This window comes from Artibeus jamaicensis, unplaced genomic scaffold (genome assembly GCF_021234435.1).
Source record: "Artibeus jamaicensis isolate MK-2021 breed Jamaican fruit bat unplaced genomic scaffold, CSHL_Jam_final contig_465, whole genome shotgun sequence".
In the NCBI taxonomy this organism is placed as follows: Eukaryota; Metazoa; Chordata; class Mammalia; order Chiroptera; family Phyllostomidae; genus Artibeus; species Artibeus jamaicensis.
Window position 1 is genome coordinate 19298942 of NW_026521843.1, and position 14356 is coordinate 19313297.

The window sequence follows — 14356 nt, forward strand, 5'->3', positions numbered from 1 at the left end:
TTTGGCACTTTGTAGATAGCACATTATCGCAGCAAAGACTCCCATGTTTGAAAGCAAAATTAAAATCTGGAAAATAAACTACAATGCCTAAAAAACAAAAACACTCTTGCAAAATCTGGGCTCCCTTCACACTGCTTTAGTGGCCCCAAGGTAAGACGTTTGGGGTCTTCAGCTTTCCTTGCCTTTCAAGTCCACTACCGCCATCAGCTGATTCAGTGCTTTTCCCCCGTCCATGGTGTTTTTCTGGTGGCCTTTTGCCTTTGCCTCTCAAACCAACTACTACTACTCCATTATGTAGTAATAACCCAGCAAGAGGTTTGAACATTCTTATTTGTGTTTTTCTGTTTTAAAAATGCAATAAGTAACGTGCATTTTTGCACGTTTAAGTAACGTTTAAGTAACGTTACTTATTGCATTTGGTAGTGAGGAAGTATCTTTTTACCTAAATGTGTGGTGAATACACTGAGGTTTTGTGTGATTAATAATAGTTAAAGAGTGCTAGGGCAATTAAATAAATAAATACGCACTTTGTTTCCTCAGCCAGAAACTAGAAGCATGTGGAAAAGAAGCCACTGAAGATTAGATACTGCGGTGAGATAAAGCTTAGCAAGTGTTTAAAATGGTGTGAATATGCAGATTTGTGAAATCCCCACGAATTACCACAGAAGCCTATGAGGTTCTTGTTCTAATTTTAGTGCCCTGCTTGGTTTCACTTACTATTTCTACTTCCCAACATCCTTATTGTGACTAGTAGATCCATCAGCAAACATTTTCTTGGAAATGTTTTTGTATAATATCCACTCTCAAGAATTGTTTTATAGGGATATTAGTTGCCTGACATGCATTTATTTCCATTCCACAGAAAAACAAATGCCATGGTGAAGACTTAGCTACCATTCGTGACTCATTGGTACATGTGAGATACCACTGACATTTCCATATGTGTCTGCTGAGATCTCCTGCCTTCGCTTTGGGGTCATGTACGTGCCTTTGTATCTCTCTAAGTACTTGTCTTACGATGAACAATAAATTGTACCTGATCATTATGAATATAATTGAATAGGTTGAGTGGTATGTATAGAGACTGCTAGCTTTATCCTCCCAAAATAACGAACACTACAGAGCATGACACTGATTATGGAATCTTTATTTAAGAAAACATGAGACCAAGACACAGTTAATAGAAATTGGATTTAAGCTAGTTCTCATTTTTACTCAAGTTTTTAGCTTATGCTGCCTGCCTTTTGCCCTTTTTTTTTCCTCTTTCATTCTCTCTCTCCTTCCCTCCCTCTCACCTTTCTTTTCTTTTACATTATGGGTATATGTAGATAGAATATATGTGGCTTATGAGTCTGAGAGAGACTACATAAACAGGAATTATTTCAGCCCTTAGGTAGAGGGCACTTCTGGGTCACTTACCAGGAAAATAATAATGGTAGCTAACACTTTTTGAGAATATGCTATGTGCCAATTAATAAGCCGTTTACCTGTGCTAACTCATTTAATTCTCATAAGGAACCTACAATGTAGATTCTGTTATTATCCTATTATATAGATAAAGATACAAAGACAGAGATTATATAACTTGCCGCACAGCTGAAAAGTGTAAGCGCTGGACTGGATCCCAGGGGTCTGGCTGTGGAGTCCAAGCACTTAGCATCCAGCCGTACTCAGGGAAGGATCCTGAAGTGAGTGAAATAGGTCAAGTCTGCAAACACCCACAGAACGGGCTGCATTGGATGAGGTCTCGTGGACCTTCACAGAAGCTTTTAGTTGTGATGCTCAGAGCAAGGGAGTTTGTCCCTCCTCCTCTCAGTGTATGTTGCATAAAAGAACAGCACGCACATACTTTTACTCCAGTTTCCAGACTTCACCCTTCTGTCAGCACCCCTGCTGTTCCGCACCTGCCCGCCTGCGCCTGCGTCATTTTCCCTGTGGTCCGTGTTCTTCTCCCCTCCGTGCAGCACGCCCTCACCCACGCTTCAACACACAGCTCGATTCTATGAGTCAGACGTTGTTTTTACCTCTCTCATGACTCTTTCATAATGCCCTTTACCCTAGTTTCTGCTCATGTGTGTCCCCTCTGTAGACCCTGAGCCTTCCGGGATCACAGTCTGTGCCTGGTGTATACTTGTCCCTCTGCCGTGGTGTTGAGCACAGTGTCTGGCACAGAAAGAGGTGTTTATGAAATAGAAGATAAGATGACTGGAGAAATTATTCAGGGTGTTTTTATTTTCTTTAACATGAGTCTGTGATACTCAAAGTCTGGAAGCACATCTTGAAATGGGCTTGAAGTGTTAATATAAATGAAGTATATTCATTCAATAAGTAAAAGGAGGCAATTAGGACAAGAAAAGATTAGAGAAGAAAATTGGAGAAGAGACGAACTTGAAGTTTGAAAACCATGTTGGAGGGATGAGATGGCAGGGAAAGATAACCGTATAAATCAGACACATTTCTGTAGTGGGGGCTGGTTCTCAAGAAACTATGGGGAAGGCAGAACCACTTTGTAGCACAAGTCATACGGAGCCTAAAGGAAGTCAGCTATGTTGCGTGCCAAAGTCTGCGGGGAAGAACTGGGAGGGAGGCAGAGAATTCAGGAAGATGTTTGGGAAATGAGAATGTTATTGCCAAGCAGACATACTACAGGATGGGGGGAGAGACATTTGTGCAAATGAACAATAGGCTCAAAGAATGTCTTGGTTCAGACTATCAGAACAAAAATACCATAGACTTGGTGTCTTCGACAACAACAAACCACCTTTGGGACTTAATTATCTTCTGAAGGCTTCTTCTCCGAACACCGTAACATCAGGGACTGAGATTTAAAAAAATGATTTTATTTATTTATTTTTAGAGAGAGGGGAAAGGAAGGAGAAAGAGAGGGAGAGAAACATCAACTGGTTGCCTCTTGAATGACCCCAACAGGGCCCTGGCCTGCAACCCAGGCATGTGCCTGGCCTGGGAATTGAACCGGTTACCTTTTAGTTTGCAGGACAATGCCCAGCCTATTGAGTTGCACCAGTTAGAGCAGAGGTTAGGATTTTAACATTTGAATTTCGAGGGAGATAATAAGATTGACTCCATATTGTATGGGGACTGTGAAAAAGAAGTTCATTGTACAACAATATAACATGTGGTAGAATAAAGCAAAGGTGGATAAAGGAGAGTTCGAGTTCAGGTGCACAGGCAATGTGGGCCATTCATGAAAGGCTTTGTATTCCATCTGAGGACTTCAGATTTAAACAAGGGAACTGTGGAAGAATTTTGAGAAGGGGAGTCATATAATCAATCTGATCATTTGAAAAGGTTGATTTGGCACCAATAGAGAGTAGAGATTAACAGGAGGTGACAGTTAATCTAGAAGCCTTATAAATAAGCATTGCAGTGGACCAGGGGACAGGTAATGACAGCTGTTCTGAACCCAGAAGTGGCAGAAGGAAGCGGAGGCACGTGAGAAGCAATTGGGAGGTAGATGATCGGACTTGGATGTGGAGAGATGGTAAAAGACAGTGCTGGGAAAGCTATGGCGAGTCCCAAGTTTCTGGCATAGAATATTGAGAGGCAGGTCGAGGAATCAAGGAAAGAAATATAGGAGATACAGCGGTTCAGGAAAGTAAAGAGGACGTATTTTTAATTAACTAAAAAAGTTACATTGAGCATGCCATATATCTATGGTATGTGAATTATCACATACCATGTATACCCTTTTATAGTATACAGTTCAGCGATTTTTAGTATATTCACAAGGTTATACAGGTACACTATAAAATTTCAGAACATTTTATCACCCCAAAAAGAAACCCTGGACTCTGCAGTCACTTCCTTTACCCCCCTCCCCTCAGCCCCTGGCAACCCCTGATTTGTTTCTGCCTCCATAGGTTTACCTGTTCTGAACATTTCCTATAAATAGAATCATACAATATACGACATGGCCTTTTGTGTTTGGCTTCCTTCATTTGGCATAATCGTTTCCAACTTTATCCACATTGCAGTGTGGTTCAGTACTTGGTTCATTTTGTGGTTCCAATACTATTCCATTGCATAGATACACTTCATTTGGTTCATCCACTCATCAGTTCGTGGACAATTGGGTTGTCTCCACTTTGTAGCTATTATAAATAATATGCAATGAACACTTGTGGACAAGTTTTTGTGTGAACATAAGTTTACGATTTTCTTCCGTATGTACCTACGAGTGAATTTGTGGGATCCTATGGTAACTCTACATTTACGTTTTGGAGGAACTGTCAGATCATGTTTTCAAAGTGGCTGTGTCGTTTTCACGTTTCCATTAGCAACAAACAATAGTGCAGCGTGAAAATTTACCCAGAAGTTAAGCAAAGTCGCCCAAGGTCACACACCAGCAGTAGCAGAGCTAGGACACAGTCCCCGTGCTCTGTCTCTCCAGATGCCACTTGGTCCTCTCTGGTGCACCACGCAGCCGGCCTGGCCTCCGTTTGTTTGGGACTCGCTGGCAGAGTAATGGTAGTGGAAGTGGCTGTTGCCTGTGCATCTCTCCTAGAAAGTTTGAGGCAAGAAGAAGAGGCCGGGCCTGGGGACCTGAGAACCTAGCAGTGGGAGACGAGTCTGCACGACCTAGCAGTGGGAGACGAGTCTGCACGCGAGACCGAGAAAGTGTAACCAGAGGCGTAAGAGGAAAGCCAGGGTAGAGCTGTTGCCAGGAAAACCGTCCCAGGAGAAAATTTCAGTGAGAGTGTGGTCAAGAGCAACCTAGGGATGCTGAGCATTAGCAGGACTTCTGCCAGAGTCGTTTTGGTCAAGTGTGGGGTGGGGACAGAGGGGAGAATTGGACAGAGTCTGATTTGGGTGGCCTGAGGAGGGAAGGAATGAGCCGGCAACTTGAACTCTAATTGGCTGCAAGGATGGGAAGATAGGAGAGATGATGGCCGGGAGCTGGTGGGTTTGTTTCTGTGTTTGGCCAGGAAAGACACCTCCTGTTTACTTAAAATTGCTAACAAATTAGTTCCAATTAGTTAAGGAATTAGTTAATTCCTTTCTTTTATGACTCCGCCAACAAAAGCCATATCCCAGTCCTTGTCCTCCTCTAATTCCTTAACAATGACTTTAGGAGAAGCCATCTTCCTCACCCTCTATCTTCCTTTCTTCTCCTTTGTCTCCCTAGACCCACTAATGAGTACAAAATGCCCATCGGATTCGGGTTTCTAGGAGTTACACGACTTCTGAAGGCTAACAGGTCTTATAAGGAACCCATACTCTCAACCTCTAAATTTCTGGGGAATTCCTAAAGTTCATTCCAGCATTTTTGACAGAGCCCTACAGATCTCCTTGTCCTCCATACGCATATCTGCTATTAATCCATTTATGTTGTTCTAATTGGAAAATAAACAGGGTAGGGCAAAAGTCAATTTATAGTTGCAAGCATGCAAAACATGGAGTTTATTCTTGTATTATTACTTATTAATTATTGTATTATTTTCCATACAAACATCTATAAACGTACTTTTGCCCCACCCTGTATTATTCTAAATTCTAAATTCTGAATAGCCACTTTACAGATATAGTCTGGAAGATTTCATCATTTTAGGACTTCCTTTTTTCATTATGTTTTATGCTCTTAAAACCTTTTATAAATGAATTTTTTTTTTTGTTCTGATGAGGAAGGCAGAGTCATATTATTTCTCTCGTTAAAAATGAGGAAAATAAACCTTAGACAAGTTAAATGGGACCTAAGATACCACTGAAATTTCCTAGTCACTTAGTTTTCTCTTTTGTTGGTATGTGCTCTGGTTCCCTTTCAGGAGTCAGGTGAAATGGATGTCTTAGATGGAAGGAAGAGAAATATCACCCCCTCCTGAGGTTTGGTTTTCTTTTGGAGAAAGGAAGAAAGAAACATTTGCTGTGGGAGAGACATCTGAAATAAAAGAGAATGACAAAGTCGTTGAGTGGAGTCCACTAATCATGGGCTTCTGGTTGTGTAGATATTATTGGAGCACAGAAATAATCTTTAGAACACTTTTTTGCTCCTATACTTCTGATGGGTTCCAATAAATATCCTAGCTCCAAATCCCTGCTTCTGAAGGAATTTCAAACTGAAACTTCATACTGTACAAGAGTGCTGTAAACTCACTGGTCTCTAAACAAGAGCAAAATATTTTCACTTCAATGGTAGCATATAAGGGAATTTAATATTACATCTTCAAGTAGGTCCATAGCTATGTGTACAAAAATTAGCATGAAAATACTGTAAGAAATTTAGCTTTTTGATCTTATCATGATAAATTGTGAAATTGGATCATAAAACGCATAATAATGATGATAATAAAGCAGCACTGGATAGCCCCTAAGCCTTTCATAGCACATCATCTACTTATGCTTTTCTTTTTTCTAATCCTAGGACAGGTCTGAACTTCTGTGGTCTCATCTGACCTCAGTCATTTTACTGCCATCAGTTCTTGTTCTCAATACTATCTTATGTGTATTTTAATTCTTTTTTCAGGTGATGACAAGTTTTTTGATAGCAGATTGATGATATCTATTTTATGCTCTGGAGTCATGCTTAGATATTTCCAGCAACTTCACTGGCGGATCCCCCTGAGTTTAGCTGGTATTAGTTATGTGATCCATAAAATGTAATACTCTCAGCTGTCTTCTCTTTCAGGAAGCCTTCATAAATCTTTTTGGTTGGACTTAGTCCCATTTCTGTGCTCTCATAACACCCTGGGTATGTGCCCATGACGCTGGATCTCGCAGACTCACTGTTTTGTAATAATCAGTTTAAAATCTGTCTCCCACATGGTGATGTGGGCCTGGTTCCTTACAGCTCCAGCCCATAGCACGGTGCTGAGCATTTCATAGATATTCAGTATTCACTGGCCTTTCACCAAATAAAGGTCTTTCTCTAAGAGCAGGGAGATACTTTTGAAGGTAATCTTCCATGGTTAGTGCTTCTTGCTGCATCCGTATGCAACAACTTAGAACTCAAGTTTTTAAATCCTTCCCTGGTATTTTCAGAGACAGGCAGCTTCCACCCACAGCGTGAAGTGATGGTAGGTCAGAGAGATTTTGTGCTAGCTGTGCCTTCTGTTCGCATTCTTAGAGGCTTTCTCTGTAGAGCCTACACTCCCTGGAGCCTCTTTGTGTAGATTCTGTCCTCTGAGGCTGGCATCTGGCCCCAGAAGGAGGGCGCTGAAGGGCTTTATTTACTTACGACAGTTATTGAAAATGTCTTCTTGCCCATGGTGGTCACAGAAGGCATGAGCATGTTCACGCTGCTACAGAGTGCTGAACGGAAGTCAGTGGCCAGATCAGAGCTCATCTCACGAGGCCTCCTTGCATTATTTGGGTAACAAGTAGCATGGGTTAGCTACCTTTTATTTGTTGCTGGATTTCTGGGGTGGAGCGTGGCCTCTCCGAGTTCACTGGGTAAAGTGCTCAGCACAGTAAGTGGCAGAGGGGTGCTCATAAGGATGACTCCTCCTCCTCCTCCTCTTTGTCCTCTTTTTTCTCCTTCATCATTATCATCATCGTCAACTTCTGAGCTGAACACGTCTTAGTCTGGGGGTATTATTTACAATTTGAACAGTGAAGGTGCCATGGTAGGCTGGAGCTTTTCCATGTGGTTGAATGTGTCCATCTGAAAAATCACCTGATTATAAATGTCTAATCGTATGTACCTAAGTTCTCTTCCATGTTAGGCTCCAGCCAGATGCTAGGGAAATACTCCCTTGGTGAGACTTTGAAGTTCCATGGTATTTAATACTAGAGCTCTTCAAGACTTTCCTCTCGCCCTGACTGGTGTGGCTCAGACTTCTTTTCGCCTGCGACTGGTGTGGGTTGGGCATCATCCTATAAACTGAAAGCTGCCAGTTAGATTCCCAGTTGGGGCACATACTGGGTTGCAGGCAGGGTCACTGGTTGGGGGTGTGGGGGAGACAACTGATCAATGTTTCTCTCCCAGTCTTTCTCCCTCCTTTCCCTTCTCCCTAAAAATAAAGAAATATAATCTTTTTTTAAAAAAAGATTTTCCTTTCTTGTTCAACTCATGTCAGATAGCTGTAAATATGTTAGTTTGGTTGCTAATGTTAAATCCCAGCAGCCAAAAACAAAGTAAATAAAATAAAGCCTAACTCTGTTACTTGTTAGCCCCCAAAAATGCAAGGAGGTCTTGTGGGATGAGCTCTGGACTGGTTACTGACTTCTGTTCGGTGTTTGGTACCAGTGAGTCCCTGAATTGCCAAGCTTGCTGTAATAATGGTGGTTATTCATTTTTAGACAATAGAGCCACTGATAGAATGCTTAAATGTCAAACACAGGGAATAGTAAACATTTGTTCCTGACAAGACCGAGAAATCTATCTAATAGGCAATGCTTAATAACAACTAAAATTTGTGGGGAGAGTGGAAAAAGTTTAGATTTTTGCAGTCAGATAGACCTGACTTTGCAAAAAGTAACATGATATGAACAAGTAATCTAACTTCTATGGGCCTTAATTTGCTCATTCATGAAATGCATGAAATAATGCTAAGTTTTCTGGGTGTTATAAGATTTAAATATAATAGAGGTAATTTTTCCACCATTATGTCTATCATATTACATGCAATCAGCAAATAGTATTTTTAGAGACTATTATTTCTTCATTTTCTAAAATTCAGGACAACATTGATTGTTAATGCCTCATTTATTTGGTGAAAGCTCTTTGCAGACAAAAATAAAAAATAAAACCCCAGGAAAACCTCACTTAACAAACCCATCCAAGGCAAGAATGAAAAAAAATTACTTTTAGAGTTGAGAAATGTGATATTATCCATGAGTAGCCCATACTGTAATTGTTACCTAAATTTTGGGGATATTGCTCCACTATCCATAAATAATAGCTTATTCTCTGGGTCATCATTATAGCCTATGTACAGCATTTTAACTTTGCTGTAACCATCAAGCTCATTTCCAAAGTCTCTACTATTCCAGTTGGTTTGTGATAGAAAAAACTCTGACAGTGATGGCAATGGGACTTTGACGGAGTGTGCTGAACAAGGTAACTAAAAAGAAATCAAGCAGAAAGAGAACTCCAAAGTCCTGAGAGGTGACCTTGAAAGAAATGAGAAGGGAAATGAAAATGGAAATAAGACCAATGCAGAAACAATGCAAGAATACCAAATGTGGAGAATGGAGTGAGGGAAAAATGTAGTGTACCTTGTGACTGATGACCTTTTCCAAGACTCCAGGTGAGGTCAGTGGAGAGGATGAGTGGAGGGGCAGAGTTACAGAACACCTGTCTGGGGAGGTGGGGAGCACGGGATGGGGGCCGAGGTTGTAGTTGCCAGAATGAAACATCCTGGATCACATCCAAGGGTGGGGGTAAACGACTTCTTCATTTTTTCACTTTTAGTGGTGTCTGTCTTCCTCTTCACCATTTAAAAAAAAAGCTGGGTGAAGCGGGAGCAGGGACCCAGGCCCTTCTGAGGAAACAACCTAGCAAACGTGAGCCATGCTTTAGCTCTGAACTCCATCCTTGTGGAAACCAGGTGTTCGTATTTATGGGAACTAGAACAAAAGGGCAGAAACTCAGGATTGCCTGCCCCATAGAGAAGAAACTTGCCAAATAAGTTATTTCAAAAAGTTTCCTTAAACAATTTCAGAAACTTGACACACAGGAGTAATGTCACCCAAGGAACAAGGAACTCCTTGAAACAAACTCCAGAAAAGAGAAACATTAGCCTTCTACTCTGAATGAGAATAACCCCGATACTTCTGGTTTCCCTTTTTTTCTTCACAACATCTTCTGCATATTTACTCCCCTTGATAAACCTCACACCTGTTCCCATCACACCTCCCAGCCGAGAACCTTGTCTCTTTCTTTACAGAGTAAATAAAAGTCACTCAGACAGGGACTTCCTTGACTTCCTGATATCCAAACGACAAATGGAATATCTATACCCATTTTTCTCTTTCTGTTGTTATATCTAAGGGGGTGACCCTCTACTCTATGTGAAGTAACTCCCACCACCTGTGCACAGGTCCATTACTCCTGTCTGTCCACCCAGGGACCTTATTACAAGATTAAATTCTCTTTCTCCTGTGCTTTAAATTTCCCTTTCCACTGATTCTTAGCACTCACACACACTCAGATGTCAACTCAGGAGTCTGGAACAGGTAACCGGAAGCACTTCCCCTGGTATGTCTTAGACATCTCTCATTCAGCTTGTCTCTAGGAGTGAACTCGTTCCTGGCCTTCCATGAACTTCCTACTCCCTCCCCTTCCCCTCGATCTTGCAACCTCAGAGGAATGGCTCTGTAACCCAACCAGATGTCTACTTAGAAATCTGGAAGTTATCCTTGATTCCTCCTTTCTGATCAACCTCCATAGCAAACAAATCGGAAAATCTTAGCTCTAACGTCAAAATATATTCAATAACCAAGCAATAGTCCCCATCTCCATCCAACACACTGGCTTAGATCACCATCCCCTTTTGCCTGAATGTCTATAATTGACTACTAACTGGTTTCCCCATCATTAATACAGGCCTTTACTAACCTCTTTTCCATACTGCAGCTAGAGGAATCTTAAAAAACTCCAAATATAATCATGCCACTCTCCTCACCTTTAAAACAATGGTTTCCCATTGCACTTCAGATGAAGTTCGGACTCCTTAACACAGCTTACAATACCGTTCATGAGCTACTGTACTGACTTTTTAGTCTCATCTCTTGCCACATTCAATACTTCAGTCATTCTAAATGTCTTTCAGCTTTTCTTAATTGTCATCTACCCACCCACTCTTTGCCTCACTTAGACTTCTTTGGCTTCTAGACTAACATGCTCTGCCTCTTCATAGGACACACTATTGTAATTACTTGTTTAATTCTTTGCTAAAGTATAAGGGCAAGAATTCGGTCTGTCTTGCTCACCAATTTAGCTTTCTCCCTGTTTACCCCCAACCTCCTGTGCTAGCCATTCTAATGCCTTGTGTAGCAACTGGCATCTAATGGATTCACAGTAAGCTGTTAAATTATTATCTTTCAGAGTTTTGTTATCATTTCTCTTACTAAACTCAATAATCTTGATTTCTCTTATGGAGTCTCAGAGAATATAATTTCAAAACTTTATAAATATCATATCTGTGATTAGAAAGAGAGATTAAGCTCGAATATTACCAGTAAAACAAATGTTATGACCCTTTAGTTATTATTCTTTAGGGATATAGGCATTTAGAGAAATCCCCTTGTCTCCATATGAAGGTCATATGAATGTCAAGACACATATATGGTATTTTATGTATAAATGAAATATTCGCCATTAGGGGGAAAGAGTTTTCCAGAGTTTTTGCTTGTTTGTTCATTTATTTTCTTAAAACAGATATAATGCTATAAGCCAGACAATCTTGGGAAGTTCTAATGTGGCCAACACCATTTCCAAACCATTTGTTGAGTACTTATTGGAGAACGCATTCCACCTTGTAAATTCTGCCATCCCAGAGCCAGGGGGAACCTTTGCTGTCATTTTGGCATGCTTCCTAGACCCCGTCTGGGAATTGATCTACAGCATCTCTGACAGGCATTACTTACTCTGGCTGGAGGGCTTTCGGGAATGGCATTCCCTCGTTGACGAGGCCTCCTGCCCCACTGTGGGATGCTCTAATGTCACAGTATTTTTTCTTCTATTTCCTTTTCCCTTCTCTAAACTAACATCTTTCTTCCTGCCACTTCGACACATTAATCCTCCACGGCAACGCAAGTCCTCGACTTAAAAACTTTAAATATTGGAAAGGAAGAGGTGGTGCAGGCGAAGGGAGACACCTGCCCTGAGCACAGAGGGTCTTGCAGGTGACATAGTGGATATGTTGTATATGCTACCCCCTTAAACAATCTAGTACAGTACACAGCCTTAATAACATTTTACTCAGAGGTAAGTAAGCCTTCCCCCATTTGGCTATCTTAATGTTGAAATGAAATGCAATTTTTAGAGCTCTAAACATTCTGGATCAAGAGCCCAGGGTGCCAGTTTATATCTGTTGACAGATAGTGGCATGGAATTGGCACCTTTTCGCTATTTCCGAAATCAGCAACACAGTTCTTATTGTCCTAGGTAAGCTTAAAGAATTTCTTTTGGAAAGTAGAGTCTTCACCAGTCACGTTAATAAAAGTTTTTGCCTTTTCCAAAGGCCACATCATAGCCTTTGGAAATCACACCCAACAGAACTCTTTTGCCCTTTTGAAGTGAGAACATCTTTATTATTCAAGCCCTGGGGAAATTTTGGCTTATTGTGTTCTTTCCAGACTTGTGAGAAAAAAGTCTATGCCAAGGAAGAGCAGTGATTTTCACGGAAGCCAGAGAGTTCCTATCAACACTAAAGGGAGTCCTAAACTATTGGGAGACTAAACAACTTGGACTAAAATAACATTGACATTCAGGTGGAGACAGTCAGGAATGGTTTAGGGTCAGAGGTTGGAGGGTCACCACGAGAAACTGTTTGAGATTTACTAACATCCCAAGGTCAGTGGGTGGAAATTCTTAATCAGCAATCCACTGATATAAGTCTATTTGGACTAAAGTTACATTTTATACTATGCATATAAATTTTAGATTGGCAACATGTGTAAGTTTTTAGTAAACTGAATTTTTAAAAAATTGCTTGACTTTCTAAATAAGTCATCAAGTAACTATTTTGACTGTTTCCTCATTTAATTAATTTTATGGATAAAGTTCAGACAAAAATCTCAAAAACCCCCTACAATTCACGGTTTTTGGAAATGTTTTAAGACAAGGCGGATTCGTTGGGGTTTCTATTATTTAACTTTGGGGATTTTTTTTTCTGTTCTTTTATCAGATTCCCCAAAGTACCTACTATTTCAGTTGAATAAGCCAGTACTGCCGACTGTGTTCCCAATGCAATTTCCACTGCTGACAAATGACCTTAAAATTTTTACTGACCTGGAAATCTGTGTGAAACCAATAGGTAGGTGTTCCTTTAAGCTAAAATAGATTATGTAAGAAACTCTACAACACAAATATGCCTAGAAAAACTAACAGAAACATGTCCTGGTGTAAACAAGAGTTATCTTTGGGTGGTGAAATAATGGATGACTTCTTTTTCCTTTTCCTTCTTACTGTCTACTAAACGATGAATGTGTATTGCTTTTACAATAAAGGAGCTTTGCTTTTGAAAAAGCAGTTGTAGAGAATAGTTTCCACCTACGTGAAACAGGATCTAAGTAAATGTGCAGGCGACAGCATGCTAAGCAGGGACACATCGGTATAAGCAACTAGGAGACGTTTCCAATCCCATTTTCCCCATGACAGTGCTGAACAACGAGGCAGGTGTCATTGCCTCTTTTCCTTCTGTCTCTGTGACAGATAATCTGACCTATATCCTCCTTCTGAGATGGTGTGGAAAAACGATATTTTCACATCAGATTGGGGGAAAATTATGAGACCTTATGATAACTTTGCTGGGACAGATGATAAAAGGGGAAAAGCTTGATTTCATAATAGAGTCCTGATTCTAGGCCTTAATGATAATTGCATGGTTTTGGACAAGTTGCTGAATCTCTGTGAATCCCATGACCTCATCTGTAAACTGAGAATAATAATTACAACCTCACAGTAATATCATGAAGTTTGAGTTGGATAATATATGTAAAGTATTTGATATGATGCCTAGTATGTAATGTGGATGTTTAATAGATTGTTAATATTATCCTACTAATAATAACAGTGTTGATGAAATATTACGCAGCCATAAAAATAATGAAATGTTGCCATTTGTGACAACATGGGTGGACCTAGAGGGTATTATGCTAAATGAAATAAGCCGTATCATTTTACTTACATGTAGGATCTAAAAAACAAAATAAATGAACAAACAAAACAGAACCGAACTCATAGATACAGAGAACATTTTTGATGGTTGCCAGATGGGAGACAGGTTGGGTGAGTGGGTGAAAAAGGGAAAGGGATTAAGATATATAAATTGCCAGTTGTAAAAACAATCATGGGGATGTAACGTACAGCAAAAAGAATATAGTCAATACAATTGTAATAACTATGTGTGGTTCTAGATGGGCACTAGACTTACTAGGGTGATTACTTCCTAAGGTATATGAATGTCTAATCACTATGTTATACACCTGAAACCAATGTACTTATTGTATATCAACTATAATAGAATGTTTTAATAAAAAAATGTAGCCCTCGCTGGTGTGGCCCAGTGGATTGAATGCTGGCCTTCAAATCAAAGGGTCATCAGTTCCATTCCCAGTCAGGGCACATGCCTGGGTTGCAGACCAGGTCCCCAGTGGAGGCCACGTGAGAGGCAACCACACACTGATGTTTCTCTCCCTCTCTTTCTCTCTCCCTTTCCCTCTCTCTAAAAAT

The 14356-nt window shown here is 40.4% G+C and overlaps 1 protein-coding gene across 13 annotated transcripts in view; it reads left to right on the forward strand.

Moving 5' to 3' along the window:
- The window catches only part of RASGRP3 (RAS guanyl releasing protein 3), a 109667-nt gene that overhangs the window by 55115 nt on the left and 40196 nt on the right, over window positions 1-14356 (forward strand). For 3 of the 13 annotated variants that reach the window (XM_053666973.1, XM_053666982.1, XM_053666979.1), the window contains exons 2-3: window positions 863-980; window positions 12810-12938. The exons of 7 other annotated variants lie outside the window; for them this stretch is intronic. The gene's annotated coding sequence lies outside the window, so the exon portion shown is untranslated. The remainder of the gene's footprint in view (window positions 1-862; window positions 981-12809; window positions 12939-14356) is intronic. 3 more of the 13 variants (XM_053666976.1, XM_053666981.1, XM_053666975.1) reach the window with 2 other exon arrangements.